Here is a 17,916-nt window from a genome sequence, read left to right as displayed (position 1 = left end):
TCATCCCTACCTCTATTTCTTATGCCAAGAAGTCTGTGACATTTTTTATCATCTCTTCAGTGTTTTCAGCTCATGCAATTCTCTGTTCTCTGTTCCTGCTTCCCTGTACAGGTGCAGAGAACTTTCTGTGCAGCAGAGGCCCATATCACAGCCAGAGCATGTGAGGATAGCTGCCTCTACAAGGAGAGCATTAGTTCTTTTCCCTCCTCACCAAACATCCTGTGTGCTCCCCTCAGGACTCATGACAACTCAGTGGAGAAGAGCTGTTGAGTATGGCCAGCTAAAGCAAAGGAGATTTGCCTTACTTAAGAGTGAGGTGAGAAAGTCATCCTTGGATTTTGAGTTTATGACCCTCACAAATAGCTTTAGTACAAAAGCAGAAGCAACACAATTTTGTATTTTTCTGTTAAGAAGACTGAAAATCAGCCACGTTTAAAAAGAGGAATAAAGTCTCTTTAGGTTGGGTAAGGGAAAACAAAGGAGAAAACATAATAATGTACAATCACAGCTCTTCCTCAGTGTGGCAGCAGCATCTGTTAAAAAATGCAGGACACTTAATATTGGCAAGGAACTTATAAAGTCTGGTTTAGCTGCAGAACTGGGATGTATCATAGGGGGCTTCATTGTATCATGTATCATAGAGGGCTTCATTCAGTTGCAATACAGTTTCCTATTAAATGCTGAAGTACCAATGGCTATGGACTCTGCTTTCTTCACCTTCTCCCTTTCCTCTACCTTTTCTCCAGTGCTTTCTGGTTATGTTAAAAACTAGCACTTGGTCCTCTGAGGTACCCGTTGATTTTGATTGGTGTTACAAGCCACCTCGTGATGGGCTGTAGTAGAAAAAGCAGTTGCCACTGGAGGTGAGCGCAAGGTGAGATAAAAACTGAACAAAAATATAGCATTGTTCTTTTTAAACTGCAAATTCAAGTCCAAGGTGTGAACAGCATAACCTTCAAATAATAAATGTGCAGACAAATCTTTCAGATGCACTATGAGAGCTATTTTGGAAGACATAACTGCAAGCCTCTTGAGTTAGATGTAGTGATTGCACAGGTGTAGGCTGCCCCAGCAAAATGTCTTTTCATGACCAAGGCAGAGGATTTCATTAAGGGTGCTGTTATGTTTTCACTGCCTAGTTAATTTTGCTTTCTGAGGCTCTTCCAATGTCTCAGCTCACAGGAAAGTATGTCAGGAAGAATTTTCAGTTCTTCCCATGGCATGTACTTTCGGTGGAGATTTTCTCTTTATTTTACAGAAATTTAGAAGCTCATTTCTGTCTAGCATGATTTGGGTGGCAGAGGTCGAGTTGGGAGGGAAGGCACTCTGAGGAAACAACACCCTCTTCATAGCAACCATTAGGAAACAGGCTCAGCTGTCCCTGGTACACAGAATCTCAGCTGGTTAAACTGCCTACATTTCTCTCTGAAGTTAACAGTAGAATAGCCAAGTAGAAATCATTCCCCAGATGTTACAAGCGCTCTGAAATATGTTTGAAACTATCTAAATACTTTACACTTCTTATAAATTCATATCTTGATCCCAGAAGAGGATCCAGTGCGCTCACCATGGACTAATAAACATTTAGAAAAGTTAAATTACTTAGAGATATTTAAGTATCATACAAATATGTGTAAAGTGTAGACACTCTCCAGCATAAAACCCAACCTGCAAAGATCCTTGTCTATTTAATTGCATTTTGGTTCATCCATTTAATAAAGAGGATTATATTTTAACCTCTCCAGTTCCAAACAGAATTTCAGATTCTGTTATAACAGACTGGAGAAAGAGAAATCTTAAACCAAGGGCATTTAGTCACCTGCAGAGTGGGAGAGATTGAAAAGGAAAATAGATTTACTGCCTTCCACATCAGTTTGTAGGCAATTTGTGTTTGAATTCCTCTTAAATCAATTTCTGAATAATATTAGTTTTCTGAAATGATGCAAAATGATATTGGAATTCAGCCTCGTTTTGCAGCACAGAGAAATTCTCTCTCTTCATCCTTGTTATTCTTTAAGTCATCTGTTTTCCTTTCATTTATTCTTTGATGATGTGCTCTGCCTGCTGACGAGTGGAATGTGAACAGGAAGTGGGAAGGAGCAGGCCTTGTCTCTACTGCCGGTGTGTTTCATACATTTGTGAAGAAGCAGACCTGCATCATAAAACCAACCAAAAGCCACGGAGTTACCTCTCTAAAAAATGTAATGGACTGTACTGAAAGCCTAACTTTGACTGATGTGAGGTTTGGGACTTCATCCAGGTAAGAATTCATGCAGCAATGAGCACAGATAAGGCAGATGACCCAGAGTAGGGCCAAACTGTTTACCAGCAGATGTGTTTTTGAAAATCTTCCTTAACTGGTCATGGCAGCGGAAAATACCCTGCTGTTAAACGCATCTGCAATCCACTGCGCTCCCAATCCACCTACAAAAATTCTGACCTTTAAAGAAATGATGGAGAAGCTGGTGATTTTTTCCATGGCATTGAAGCTCAGTCTATTTTAGGCTCCAAGGCAATTGCAGCCCTTTTTGCTCCCTATTTCACATCACTTTTAAGTCTTGTTCTGGCCACTATGAACCCTTCAGCACTTCTCCCTGTGCAATCACTCGAGTCAAGATCTGTGATTTGTGATTTGCAGATGACATGTACATTTCTTGGCTGATGGCTGTTAAAGCAGTTTGCAAACCTAAGGCAATAAAGTGCAGGGATGCAGTTGAAGCTTTCTATTGCCACACTGAATTGCCATTCTCATGCAAATGAATAGTAAGTTTCTCTAAAACTGAAAATAATCTCTTGTAAATTTCTCCATTAATTTTTTAAGTAAATAATTTTTTCAACTATCATTATATACTTTCTGTAAATGGGAATATCACATTTAACTAGTCTGTGCATCAAAAACAGTGACGCAGCTTGCAGTATAGGAAAAAGAAAAAAACAATCAGTTTCTGCATTCACCAAATCTAGGTCCTTTAATCCCCTCAGTATGGAAATCTACTTATTACTGAGCTGTAGAACACAGTAATGATTTCTAAAGTGTTAACACAATTATTTATACATTTCTGATCATCTTTCATTTAAATATTTATAAAACACATACTGGGAAGTATGTACCTTTTAGAAAACTCGGTTTCTATGTCATTTTCTTAAAATATTCACTCCTCTTAAAAGATACCTAAAAAGAAAACCTGCTGGATTTTGTTTCAAGTGACATTATAAATGTACAAACAAAATGTAATCTTAAACAGAAAATAATATGATTACCATCAGAAGGATTACTGTGGTTTGTTGTTCAGAGAGCAGGAAACACAAAATTATTTTTTCACATACTCAGTCTCAGCTTGCAACAAACCAAATATATTGAAGTACCTCAGTCTTAATGTGCATCCTAAAGTCTACGTATTGTATAAATTCCTAATCCTGTCAAAATGTAAGTCTGAAGATTAGCAGAATGTATAATAAATGATTCCATGTCATTACACATAAAAATAGTCTTGCTAAATCAAGTGTGGCCCTTTATAAATTTAAAAAAGCCCAACTTAAGCAGATTTGTGCTTTATAATTCTACAGCCCTGAGTAGAAAAAAAGCAAGATTGACTAAAACAGATTCCCCATTTCTCTGATACAAATCAGTTTGGCTTTGCACACATGCAAAAGACACATTGGCATAGATTTCTTTAGCAAATAACTTAATATTTATTGAGATTTCTTGTACATTTAATTATTAATGCCGGCAGTGTTGCAGTATTTCTGTGAGGTTGCTATTACTGACCCTGTACCTGTTGGGTTTTTTTCCCCCTCATATTATTTCCTCTACAAGCATGAAGGCATAACACTTACCAATTATTTTGTCTGACAGAGTCAAAAAGACTTATGGTCTCTAGGTCTCTTATTTGTCAGCATTTCAGGGCTTGACTGACTGTCATCCTACAAAATATTGTTTAGTTTAATCATTTTAGAATTAGTGCATTTGGTGCATTAACGATAAACATTTGTGGAACAACCATTTCTCAAGGTATTAAAATGAGCCTTGTAGAAATGTTAAATGAAGCCAGACATATACAGTACAGATAACCTAGACACAGTAGTGCTACCATTACGAAGTGTGGTGATTTGGACTGTTAGGGTAGACTATTACAGGCACCTTCCTATAAAAAAGATCTTTTATTTTATTTATCATTTTCCCTTAATGAAATAAAATAACTAGAATAACAGAGAAAAGGCAAATTACAAACATATAATAATATAATATAATATAATATAATATAATATAATATAATATAATATAATATAATATAATATAACTGTTAGAAATAATGTATGAACACACTCCTTTTATGGAGTTATGACACCTTTGCATGGCTTAAATGGAGAATAAGTCAATAGTAATCTTGTTTGTGGGATAATTGTTTTTAGACAGTCTCTTTCCTCCCACACCTTTTAAATAACCCAGCCAACCAGAGAACGCAGAATGACTGAAGTCAGTAGACAGCTGCAAGATGCAGTGCTACTGAGCAAGAAGCTACTGAGTAAAATTCTCACTGACTTCAATAGAGGCAAATTTCTTCCCAACATTTTCAAAGGTGCCTGGAGGGTGTGCATCACCAACATAAGGAATTTTAAGGAGGTATTTCACACTGATTGAAAATCATATTTTTCAGGCATGTCTTATCCAGACACTGAGATGTAAAAATAGTGCTTATAACAAGGATTGAAATAGGGCAGCTCCCATTCCTTAATGATGAAAATAGCTCTGATCCACCTCTTGTGATCAACTGGCACATTTTACCAGTTTTGCACATTCTTGAGTGTACTGATCCAAATTCTGAAGGTCTAACATGCACAGCGAGCCTCCAGCCACTGAGGACAGCAGGAGCTCTGCTGGAGTCAAGCCCTCAGGACTAGACATAGAAACTAGTCTTAGGCTCATTAATTCTATCACTTGAAGAACTAAAAATGACCAAAAGAACTAACTATCATTTATAGAAGGAAATTAAATGTCCTGGTAATCTAAGTCTTGGACTAAATCAGGAGCATATCTAGCATTGACTGTCTTGGACAAGGACTATTAACGCATTTATTGTGCAGGACAGTGTGGGTCTGACACACAGAGGCACTGGGAGAGGGAGTACTGAAGACTGAATTTAAAAGTACAACTCTGTAATCTCTGTCATTATTATCTTTCTTTTTAAGTTCACTAGGAGTGAACTTAAGAGAGTCAGGGGTCTCCCTTTGTGCATGCCAAGGAGCTTCTTCCTAATGCTAGTTGTTTGGGGAAGGAAATCATCTGCCTCTCCTCTGCTGTCAGCGAACAGAAGCCCCAGCCAGCCCAATTACATCCCTCACACACACCTCTCCGAAGATCCCCAGACCCTTCATGCACAGGGCAGCGTGGCTCCAGCAATTCAGTGGACAGAAGGAGTTGAATCCCTAACTTGCAGAGATCCATTTTCAGCCCTTCTTCCACACTGCTGCTAGACCAGAGAGGCAGTGGGTGTTCTGCACTGTCTCCTACAGTGCAGAGGGACACCAAGAGTAAGGTGTAGGACTGGTATGGCAGGTATAGGTAACGCAATACTACTCCATAATTTGTTACTCCCCGGAATTCCTCGTGTTTCAAGCTGCAGTGTGGCTGTGGTAGCTGTATGGTGCTCACAAGCAGGTGTTCAGCAAGAAAAGAAAGACACCTGTACCAACCTATACTCTGGGTCAGCTTCAGACAGTTCATTCTTTTTGTGCCTCCAGTGAAGAAGCTTGTCAGGGGACTTAAATGACCTTATGAGAGGGATCCAGATCTTAAAGTAAATATATTGCCTTTACCAGGGAAATAGGCAGGAGAATCCCCAGTGTCCCAGTTTCTGTTCCTTTAAGGAAGCCATCCTCTTAGAAAAAGGGTCTAATGGCATGCTGAGGTCTATGCTAAATCAGGGCACATTTTTCCCCCTTACTACTTCTTTGGAAAATAGCAGCCAAATCAAAATCTTATATGGGGAAAAAAAAAATGTGAATGAGTATTCAGCTTGGGGAAGGGTAATAATAAATTATTTTTGTTTCAGTGTTCTCAGGACTAAAAATCCCAGTGTTGGAAAGCTTTTTTTAAACAAATTTTCAAGTACAGGCTTTAAAAAACTAAACTTAAAAAACCAAAACCAACTGAAAACAAAAGAAAATAGAACCATATCAAAAATAACTGTTCTACATAATCCAAACAGAAAATTTCTTGGTTTGGATGAAACTTTTTGTTCATTCCTTCAGTATTATGAGGGGCTTTTTTCAGAATAGAAACCAGACAATCTCTAAATACCACTGACTGTTCAAAACAAGTCCTTACACGCCACTTACAGTAGGACCAGTGCCCTTGACCCTGTATTTACCAGCATAGGATTCAGGGCTTTAACATAAGAATACGTGTGTATAATAAGAACAGAAACCAGTTAAATCATTAAAAGGTGACAAATTGTTTCGCTTTATTCAATCTGAGTGTCTTCATTAATGATCACCCTCTTTGCGTAAATTTTGGATATGTATATTTTTTTTTTGGACTGTATGTTTTTCTTTTGTTATAGGAAATGCTGGGATGACATAGTCCCTCTGACAAGCAGAGTATAATAAGCAACAGACACTGGGAAAATGGTTCCTATCTCTTAGAAAAAGGTGACAGTTTTCAAATGGATGATACATGATTTAGGTTTGTTGGTGAGTTATATACACTGGGTTTCACTTTAAATCTACCATTGAATACGTATTTATCATGGTAACAAGAGATCATCACTTAATAGAGCTGCTAATATTCTCTCTCAGGATATATAGTGGTAAACATACATTTAAAAAAACCCTCAATGCATCTTAAAGTGTGTTGTATCATTACAATATTCATTAAATAAGGAAATGAATAGCAATCAGAGAAAGCATGACAGATGAAGAAGGAGCTGTAGCACAGAACAATGATCTGGGGAATAGCTCTGATATGGTGATTGTTTTCTTCCAGCATGCTCTTTAGTGTTGCCTTTTACCCCAGAAAAGCTTTCAGATCACAGCTGCTTCTATATTGATGAGTATGGGGAACAGAGCAAACTCTAGCTGTGAATGTTCGATCAATCTTTATATAGGTAAAATTGCCACTCTCCAGCTGATTTATGTAATGATTTTAGTTTGTGCCAGGAAAACTATAACAGAAATCCACTCCTGTGTAATTAATTGTTTAAATCAAATACTCATCCTTGCTGCACAGGATGCTCATGCCTAAATTTTGTAGGAGACAAGACTATACTTCTTGAATAAATGATGGAGAAACTGGTTGAAGTTTACTTTCTGCTATCCAGGGGCCAGAGTTGCTTCTTCCCTTCTTCAAATGTAGTCTATTTAATCTCCTGTAGTGTAGGAAATTATGTTCAAAATCTCTGTGATCCTCTCTCCCTACTAAGTTATGCAAGTAGTGACAAGTATACACCGTAAGTCTTGAGATTTTATCTTTAATGTGTGGCTACAGACAGTTGATCAAGAGAGCCTGGTAGAAAAACATTATTTTCAGGTGTGAAAAACCGTCACCTTTATCAAATAATTTCTCTTGCATCTCTCCCAAGGCATTGTACCCTATTTAAACTTGGGAGGTTAAGTTTGTAGCATTCATTATGACTGAAAATTTAGTTCACACAATCATGATGTTCCCTTTATTAAGTGTTACTGTTAAACAACATTAAAATAATGTGGTTGGCCTTTTGAAAGGTTCACAAGATATTTATTTCTTTGTCTTGTCTATTAATTGCATCTGCTTTTTAAGATTCTGATATGCAAGCTAATGTTGCTGCTATATGCCTTATTTGCCACATATTATCTGATTTATCTATGCATATCTTACAATTTGCAGTTCTGCCTGATGTGTATAATTGAAATGCTTAGGGGTAATGTAAATCTCTTTTGACAGAGATATGTCTTGAATCTTCAGTTGGTAGGTTTCCTTGAACAAATCAGAAATAAATTCTGGCAAGATAGCCTGGCAATTTCACTGTACTTAGAAAAATACATTCTGTAAGAATCTTCACCCATGCCATTATATTTTATTATAATTATTTTATATATAATTTATATATAATTTATTATAATTATTAGATAGAATAACAACAAGTTTCAGAATCTAAAGCAAGAGTTATTCCTGTATCCAGATACCCCTACCAAAAATGGCTCCCTCACCCACTAGTCCTCCCCCAATCTGATTCATTCTATCTAATAGCTTCGGCTCCTGTTCATCACTACCCCTGGACAAATAATCAGTCTCCAGCTTTCAGAATAACTGTTCTTTAACTGTTCTATAACTGTCAGTAATTTGCAATATCCAGTGTCATGACCTGTAAAGCTCTGGACAGGGTATTGATCCAGCCATGCTTGGTGCAAGTGGTGGGTCCAGAGTCCTGAAGGGGTCCTTCAGGTAAAGTTTGGGGAAACTCATTTAATCCCAGGTGCAGGACTCTTGATGCACATAGTGTATGTGTGTAATATGGAGTGCTTTCCTATCACCCATTGCTCCAGAGTGGGCAGCACTTCAGGAGCTAGGATATTTCCTAGAGGAAGGCAGCTTCCTGTGCATCCATGCAACCTTGCTGACCAGCAAAACAGATAGATACATAAAGAAAATTGTCTCAGTATCTGTCCAAAATGGGTAATGCTGAATGTGCGTTCAGAAATGTTGTTCCATTCTCTTGCTTGAGGGTTGAGTTAGCTCCATATTGCCTCTCACTGTTGGCTGCAGCTGCTGGACCCAGTGCAGTCCTGAATTATCATCAGACAGACATTTGTTAACTTGTGCAAGATCATTTACTTGGACTGAAAATCTTCCCAAAGCACCATGTTCATTGTGCAAATTGTGTTGTTCTCTCCAACCAGCCAGGAAATAAGCTGGGCAGCAGTCCAAGCAGGCACCATAACTCCACTTTTGGGCAATAGTTTCTACATTTAGAAGGCAGTTGGTTAATTATTATTCCTTTTCTCTCTGCATGCAGGTCCTTTTCAAGACAGATATCAAGACTCCCATGTTCAGAGGCCCTGACCTCAGCAAGAGCTGCACTTCTGGGGATCAAGCCACAGACTCTTTACAACAGACTAATCAAAAGGAAAAGGAACAAATCTGTAGGGTGTGAGAATCAGATCTTTCTATGGAAAAAGAGAAGGCCTCTAACATTGACTCCTCCACTCCATTGGCCACAAAGCCTATTCTGGATAGGGAAATAGAGATGTTGCTGAGTTCTTTTAATAGAAGTGGGAGCATCAAAAGGCACCTTTTTTTTTTTTTTTTTTTAAGATTATCAAGTGCTTAGGGGAGAAGCAGACAGTCAGCAACATCAGAACCTGATGTGATTCTCCTGAAAGGCACTCTGATGTACTGGAAATGCCACATCTCCACTCCTGGGACCCAGTGTAATTATCTGGGGAAAACAGAGTGATTTCCTAACTATTGACTTGCCAGTAGGTCTAGGTCAATGTGGCCTGATGGTTTTCAGCAAAAGGCTCCCAGTAGTATTTAAAAACTGACAAATTATAGAGCTATTTGTTGCGGCTTGTGAGCCAGGAGGGTGTGGGACATCAGCTGCCATGGAAGAAAGGTGATGTCAAAGGGAGTGGAAATAGACTCTCCTTTGCTTGCAGGACTTCTCTGCTGAGCTATGACAGCTATGGCAAAACCATTTACTGCCATCAAGAGGCAGCTATGAGAGAAGAATATGAAATGCGCTGTTTCTTATCCAGGAAGCATCCAGCGTTTCCCAATGACCAATTTATTATTTTCACCCTGTCCAGCGCTATGGCAGGGTGCATCAGGGATCTGCCTTTCTCTGCTCTGAATAACTTAAGTCAGGCTGCAACATGTGAAATAATTGAGCTGACCAGAATTTACAGCTCTAGGTGGAGTTTCTTCTTTCTGGGTTGGGTTTGTGAGTCATGACAGTAAGAGTTACCACATGAGCATGATGCAAAATGTACACGCTCATTTCTTTATCATTTTTCATTTTCATACTCTTTTATGACTCAGAGCAGTTCTAGCATGGTCCAGCTCTCTTAGGCAAGAAATTCTACAATGATTAGGTATCATCTTCAAAAATTAGAGCAACAGACAGATGATGTGAGCCATACTCTTTCATTTTTTACTCTGATCTTCACATAGTAAGTCCCGCATGACTTTCAGAGAGGCCTGTCTTGTTTAATGTGGACTTTGTTGGGCTGTAATTTATTTTACTTAATTATTTATGGCTACATTATGTATATTAGCTGCACTTGTCTAAATAACAAGGGTTGCAGTGGAAGACTGCCTGTTCAGCTGATTAATTCCTGTTACTTTCTGCATTTCTTAAGGTGATTTTGTGATGAGTTTAGATTGCTGTTTATTGTTCCTGGGCTTGTGTCTAGAAAGAGCACACTGGTACAACCCAGAGTAAGAATAGGCTCCAGCAGAACTTAAATAAATGGACACATAAGATTGGATGTGTTTTGCACTTAAAGATGATTTCAGGATAGGGAAATGTTTGAGAACTGAATGAATAAAAGATCACTCCAAGCTAATTTTTTTTCTTAGTTAAGAGTGCATTTAAATCAAGAGCCTATTTTATTTCTTACAGTTTAGAGAATTTTTCAATTTTTTTGATTCTGTATTTCATTCATGAAAATAAGAGAGTGTACCACATGATAAATGGAAACTTACCCAGAAAAAAGAAATAGATTGAAACATTGGTTTCTGGTCTGACACATTCTTTTGTCTGCTTTTTACTGCTTGCTAACAGCTTGCAGCCATGGCAGGCAGCTAGCAGACCAAGTGCAGATTAACCATTTTAATATTTATTGATAGGAAAACACGTTGAGCACACTTTTAATATGGGTTCCTTGGACATAAGGGCATCAATGGCTCTATAAAATGTAAATACATTCTTAATTACCTCAAGTGCCCCTTCTGCCCAAGTGGCTCTTTCACGTGAAATACATCTCACTGGTAATGAGCACAAATATTGCTAATGGACTGTCAAGGGCATATTGTGTAATCTTTTTTTCTTGGGTGCTGCTTCTTCAGTTCAGGGAAGTTCTCAGTTTGGTTTTTTTTTCCACAGTGGGGAAGCTCTTCCTAAATGAAGACCACCACAGTCTTACTCTGACTGTCCCTGTATTTCTCGCAATCAGTTTTGGGCTCTCAATAAGAGAGAAACAAAAGAGTAAGTCAATAACAGGAGACAAAAGTACTTTGTGTTACAGCTTTCAGGGTTTTTTTCCACAAAGGAAATATTTCCCCAGAAATTCCTTTCGTTTTGCTGCTCCCCATTTCTGTCTCAGAAACAAGTTCTACTCTTGCTTTTTAGCTTGTCTCAGAACTATCATCTCACACTTCTCCATGGTCAGAGATCATTCATTCAATTCTCACACTTTAAGGTGGATCTTACTCTTGAAAACTTCTAGTAGGAGAACTCAAACTCTGAGGGAGAAAATTGCTGGATTTGGTGTATGATGGGGATATAACCATGAAAGGAGCTGTAAGGAGTGAGAAATGGAATTTCCAAATTTTTTTCAGAACAATGGGAGTCAGCTTATAGGCTGCAGAGTGAAAGGTATATATTTTAATGGGCAGAGAAAAGAAAAGGACCATTGTGCCTATTTTGAGAGTTGTAGACAGAGAGAAATTGATCAAAAATTGTCTACCCCACATTGCTGCACATTGACTTAGAAACTGTGCTGACGTTTGAGAGCTGTGCATGGCTTTCTTGAAAACCCGCATGAGGGTAGGTTATAAAAAGCTCTGAAACCTGCTGCTTCTTGAGAGGCTGAGATTCTGGCCTGGTGCTGCTGCCTTGCTGCCTGCAAAAATAACCCATATGATTCTAAGTGTTGTTGCCTTAGACTAAAGAAGGAATGGATAATTTTAGGCTTGTAATGGGAAGGATATATCTGACTGAGCAGTAATGTTGTCTGTGGGACAGCCTCCAGTTGGGGTATCAAGGGCAAGCACAGTTAATGTACTTAAGGTGCAGCTTCAGTTCTTTGAGAGGGATTGTATGATGACTACAATGCAGTTCACTCACCCAGAAAGGTCTTTGTAGCCTTCTGTTTATTTGTGAAACAGGCATACTGCTACTACCAGTAACTGTGGGAAGATGCACTCATTAGCTGTGAAAACTGCAACTGGTACAACCACAAGTAGGATGGAAATGTCGATGGGTGAATGAAAACTGCATGCTGCTGCCAAGGGCTGGAGAGGAGCTGAAAATGTGAAGCTGTCTGAGCCTTGTTCACTGCTTCTGACACAACTTAATGTCCTCTGTACACGATGTGCTTCATCAGAAGGATGTAGCTTTTAGTGAAACAGTGTCTGTTTCTCCATTTTCATTCCTTGCTCAAAAATCAAGCAGCTGTGAGGAAAGTGGGCAGAGCAAGAGGGATAAATTAATATATCAGAGTGATTTGGTCAAGGCTTTCTAAGCAGTTCTTCTGATGCTTTCTCTCATCCTCAAGAAGTGGGTTATCATGGGAGAAATCACTTTATTTTATCATAACCTTACAACAACCCTTTTAATAGTGAGGATTATGTCACCCTGTAGACTATGTTAGCCTAGACAGTAACCTTGGGCTCCCTTGTTGTGATCTCTTTTGTCTGTGGCAGAGATGCTGTAGTTTGTAGCTGTGCAGAGCTTCTCCTGGGGTTTCTTGGATGTGACCAGGTCCTGCTGCTGCAGCCATGGCACCGACTGTGCATAGATGACTGCGAGAGTAGAAAAAATTGAAGGCAAAGAAAAAAGATGCAAGGAAGGAAAACCAGGAAAAACTGGGGCAGAAAGGCAACTGATCTAGAGAACTTGCTGAGTTCCTTTGGTGGAGACTGCATCCAGTGCTGGAGAACATGAAGTATTTCAGAGAGGAAGTAGATTTACTCTTTTTAATTCTGTACTATAATCAGATTTGTATCTCATTTACTCTTCCCTGTTCTTCCCCTCTCTGCAGATATATAAACTTGGTAGTAGGAAGTTCATCATGCTTCACAAAATTAGCACATCTGTAATTTATATGCCTTTTAACTTCTAGTTACATTTCATAATAGAAGAGCTGAGGTTCCCAGCAAATCATTTATGGTACCAGAAAGCTGTGGGAGAAGATTGCTTACTTCCTAATTCAGTGTGACCCAAAGAAGTGAGAGAAATAACTCAGGGCTAAGTTGTTTCCTCTGGAGTGTTTTATACTGGAGTGGCCCACAGCAATAAGTGCTTAAGTGGCATAAGGGAATAGAGGAAGAGTATATAACCAGAGATGATATCTTTTCTAATAGCATTTTTAAGAATTAAAGAATATGACTTAGAAAATAGGATAACTGAAGCACAATGAGCTAGAAAAGGAGCTTTTTCATTAGGGGACAGACTAATGAAAGACTAAGTTCTCAGTCATGAGTTTTACTTAGGAATGGCTTTTTTTCCTCAAACCAGCCTCTTCCATGCTTGCCATAAGCTCAGAAACAGTCCCTTTGACATGTTTGATGTGGATATATAGTACTCTGAGTTTTGGGCATTTTTTGAATAAGATAGTATAGCATGTAACGAACATCTAGCAAAACCATATGGGGCAATTATCTCCCCTTGGCTTATGAATCTTGAGAAACCATAAAGCAGTTCTTCAAGGCTCTGTGTATCTGGTGGTATCACGTAAAATACCTGGAGGAACCTTTGTGTTGTTACACAAATTCATTTTCCTAAACATAGAGAAATTTCTATAACAATTTTGGAAATGTGCATTAACACGTAGAATCATTGTTGTAGGAACACTTGATCTGTTGATTTTACTTCCATGGTGGACTCTTTACAGTCTGTATCATTTCCACTCCACTTCACTGATGGTGGAAAAGCTTTTTTCATGGTTTATTTAGCAGAAAGTCATTTTGATTAGCAAGATGAGTAATACTTTACAGCTGTTTGCAATTACTGCATCTGTTCTATCAGTGGATTCAAATATTGGAGGCTATATTGACAGAAATGTGAAATGCAATAGAAATGGGTACAAGAGGGGACACATGGACATGCATGCACACTTCATGGGTCTAGTCATGTTAAGGGAAATCAAACAGCATGTTAGTCTCAAATCTGGGCCACAAACTCAGAGCTGGATTTAATACATTTGAAAAGCAGAATTTCTTGTTTGCAGGTGTAGAGGTTTAGTAGAGGTTTTATCTCAGAAGGGTAGGTGTAAAAGCTGTGCACTAATTCTGATCTGCTAAAATATAGAAAATGTTTTGCCCTTCTCTCCAAAAGACATCAAGGCCAGAGCCCACAGAGATGGGAGAAGCAAAACAAAGTCTTTGAGAGCATCTGGAGACTATGAGCAGTCTACAAACACAAAACTGCCTGCAATCTTAAAATAAGGGTAAAGCTTTTTAATGCTCCTGACTTTACTCTTCCAAATAGACAGCTCTCTTCTGTGTTCTATCTTCTAAGGAAGAGCTTGGTTTATTTCAAAACTTCTGGTAAATTCTTGTCTTATACTTTCCCAAGTAAATCACTTTGTCATTCCATATTCCACATTGGTGGGAGTTTCACACACAAAAGAAGCAAGAAGGCACCAGGTAAGCTAGATGAAAAAAAATCCCTGTCAGGGTCTACCACAGTGGGGTGTGTCCTTCATTTATTTGAAAAGGGGAAATGTTTTTGTGTCTGGTCCATGCTATGATTACAAATAAGCTCAGAAATAATTTAATGGTGGACTGGTATTCCCGCCTCACTGTTTTCTCACAGGCAACATAACACTTTTTCCCTGACTTTAATGTTTGTATTTCATTACATTCCACTGGTTACTTTAAAAAAGGTTACATTTAGGTCCAAGACTCCTCAATAGTTCTTTGGAAGCAAATTTCCAGGGAGTAGTACAGTTGCATCCAGAGGGTCGTGGTCACAGCTCAGAGTCCCGATGGACATCAGTGGCAAGTGGTGTCCCTCAGGGGTCAGTACTGGGACCAGTGTTATTTAACATCCTCACTAATGAATAGACAGTGGGATCGAGTGCACCCTCTGGGAATTCACACATGACACCAAGCTGAGTGGTGCTGATGACACACCTGAAGGATGGGATGACATCCAGAGGGACCTGGACAAGCCTGAGAGATGGGTCTGTGGGAATCTCGGGTTTAACAAGAGCAAGTGCAAGGCACTGCACCAGCCCCTGGTGACAGCACAGGATGGGGGATGAACAGAGAGAGCAGCTCTGCTGAGAAGGACTCAAGGGTGCTGGGGGATGAGAGGCTGGACACGACCCAGCAATGTGCACTGGCAGCCCAGAAACCGCCGGTATCCTGGGCTGCATCCAGGGCACCGTGGGCAGCAGGTGAGGTGGGGGTTCTGCCCCTCCTGCTCTGGTGAGACCCCACCTGGAGCACCACATCCAGCTCTGCCGTCCCCAGCACAGGGAGGAACATCAGCCTGTTAGAGTGAGCCCAGAGGAGGCCAGAGCACCTCTCCTACAAGGAAAGGCTGAGACAATCAGGATTGTTCAGCCTGGAAAAGAGGTTGCTTTGGGGTGACCAATTCCAGCCTTCCAGTACCTGAAGGAGGCCTACAGGAAAGATGGAGAGGGACTTTTTGCAAGAGCAGGTAGTGACAGGACCAGGAGGAATAGTTTTAAACTGAAAGAGAGTAGGTTTATATTAGATATTAGGAAAAGTCACCTGTGATTTCAGGAACAGTCTCTCTGCCTGCTTGGATTTGTTGGTTACTACTTTAAGCAGAAATGAGGCATTGCTAGGTATTCTGAACTGGTGGATTTTTATTGAGCTAAATAAGAGCCACAAGTCAAAAGAGAATGGAGAATATGAAGTTTGCGGTGGTGGTCAGTGGAGACTTTGCCCTGGGTATGACTGAGGTGTTTTTGCCCTGAGAGGCACTGGTCATGTGCAGCTCCCTCTCAGGTCAGCTGCCATCCCAAACTGTCTTCCTTTTTCTCCAGATTGCCAGCACACTCTCTCTCACCAAATACTATTTGGGTTTATAAATGATGAATTTATTTCCTTTAGAAACCCTGGGAAAAAAAAAAAAGGTGGTTAAGAAAGTTTCAATTCCCCCCTAAAATTGTGTAGGGATGGTTCTTCTACGTTATTAAGCACATATACTGTCTCCATCCTTGGATATGGTAATAATATTTTTGTCTCAGCATTGCCTTTAGAAAGATTGATGTTGTTTACAGTGCATTCTATGGGTTTGCATTGTATCAAAGTCTTGACATTCATCAGTAAAATTTATGTGATGTATTATCTTGTCCATTTCTTTAGGTTAGACAGAAATGAACGGGGCAGATTTTGATGTCTCTCTCTATATAAGACATCTTAGTGCTGCTTTTCTTTCCCCCATTACAGACTACTGAATGTAAGTACATTCTTACAGCAAGTATTAACACCAATCTGTGTAAGTGATCTTACTGAAGTTTGCTCTTTCTCATTTATAGGCAGAACTGTCTTTCTGGAATACTCTTCCCACATCTGAAGCAACAGCCACACCCTATAAAGGAATGAGCCTGAATTGCTTACAAAGCAGAAAATGTATGTGAGTGGTCACTGTAGTTCTCCCAAATACTTTGTGAAATTATTAATGTGTCAGGACTTTGTGTCAGTGTCTCTTTGCATATTGACGAATAATGGAGGAAACTTGTTCTCATCACAGAATGAGGCCCAAAGAAACCTGAAGGGATAAACTAAACCACCTTATTTCCCCCAGATAGGATGAACTCTAATTGTTGTATTCCAGCCTTTATTATGTAGCTGTAATTGACTGAGTATTTTGGAAGCCACATAAATGAGAGATTCACATTTATCAGATGAAACAGAAGTAATGTCTGGGAGAATCAGGCTTACTAATTAACAGAACTTAGAAGGACTAAGAATATACTGTAATGTGGCAAACTATTTTGAGAGTCTGTCTGAAAATAAAAACCTCTTGCAGAGCAAGAGATCCCTATAGCTGCAAAATTTAGATTTGGGTGCATTTACAATCACAAACAGTAGCACCTATGCTGCACTGTTAAAGAGTCTTTTCCAGCTCAGCTTGATGGGCATGTTGATGCAAGTTTGACAAACAAAATGTAATTCATTTGCCAGTGATGGAGACTTTAACACTTGATTGAAATAACTGATAATCTGGCAAAGGAGAGTTAAAGTATTGCTGCACAGTATTTCATTTGACTAAAAACAAAAGCTGTTTACAAACTCAGAGAAACATGTTTGAAGTACAATGAAGAAACATTGTTTTCATGAATTTTACAGGAACTATTAAAATTGTTTTTCACTCATACTATGCTATTTTCTGTTCTCCACAAAGAAGAACAGGAAAAATGACCAGATAATTCATTTGTCATTCACATTTGTTCACACACAGGATGGGGGACAGGTGGTGAGAAAGATCTGCATATAGCTGAGAAGGCCGTAACTGAGATGATCAGAAATCCCCCATGGAGGCAAGTCTATGAACATATAGATAGAATCCAGGGCAATACTTTTTCTTTCATGCCCCTCAATGTGTTTTTTACATCCACTCCTACTCCTTCTTTCTCGCTGATTTGTGACAGCAAGGGGATCCAACTGCCCTTCACCCGCTATCTCATGTCATGTCACAGCTCTCCCTGCTTAGAAGCAAACCTCTAGTTGGAGCACCATCCAGCACATTTTCCTGTGCAGCCTCCCTCCAGCATTTTAGCTGCCACTGCAGTGCCAGGGTCAATCATGAAGGAGGCTAGAGATAGTCCCTGGGAGGGTGCAGTTGTTTCCTGCTGCAGAGAGGAGATGGGATGTTAAAATTCTCTGAGCTCAGGCTGGGCTCAGGCTGCCCTTAGGGTTCAGCAGGGATGCCAAAGCTGTCCACCAGAGTGGAACATATTACGAGGGCTTCTTGCCACATCTATGGCCTGCTGAGCTGAGATGATGTGCTTGGA

The sequence above is a fragment of the Coloeus monedula genome (genome assembly GCF_965178545.1).
Source record: "Coloeus monedula genome assembly, chromosome: 9".
Lineage (NCBI taxonomy): Eukaryota > Metazoa > Chordata > Aves > Passeriformes > Corvidae > Coloeus > Coloeus monedula.
This window is presented reverse-complemented; position numbering follows the sequence as displayed.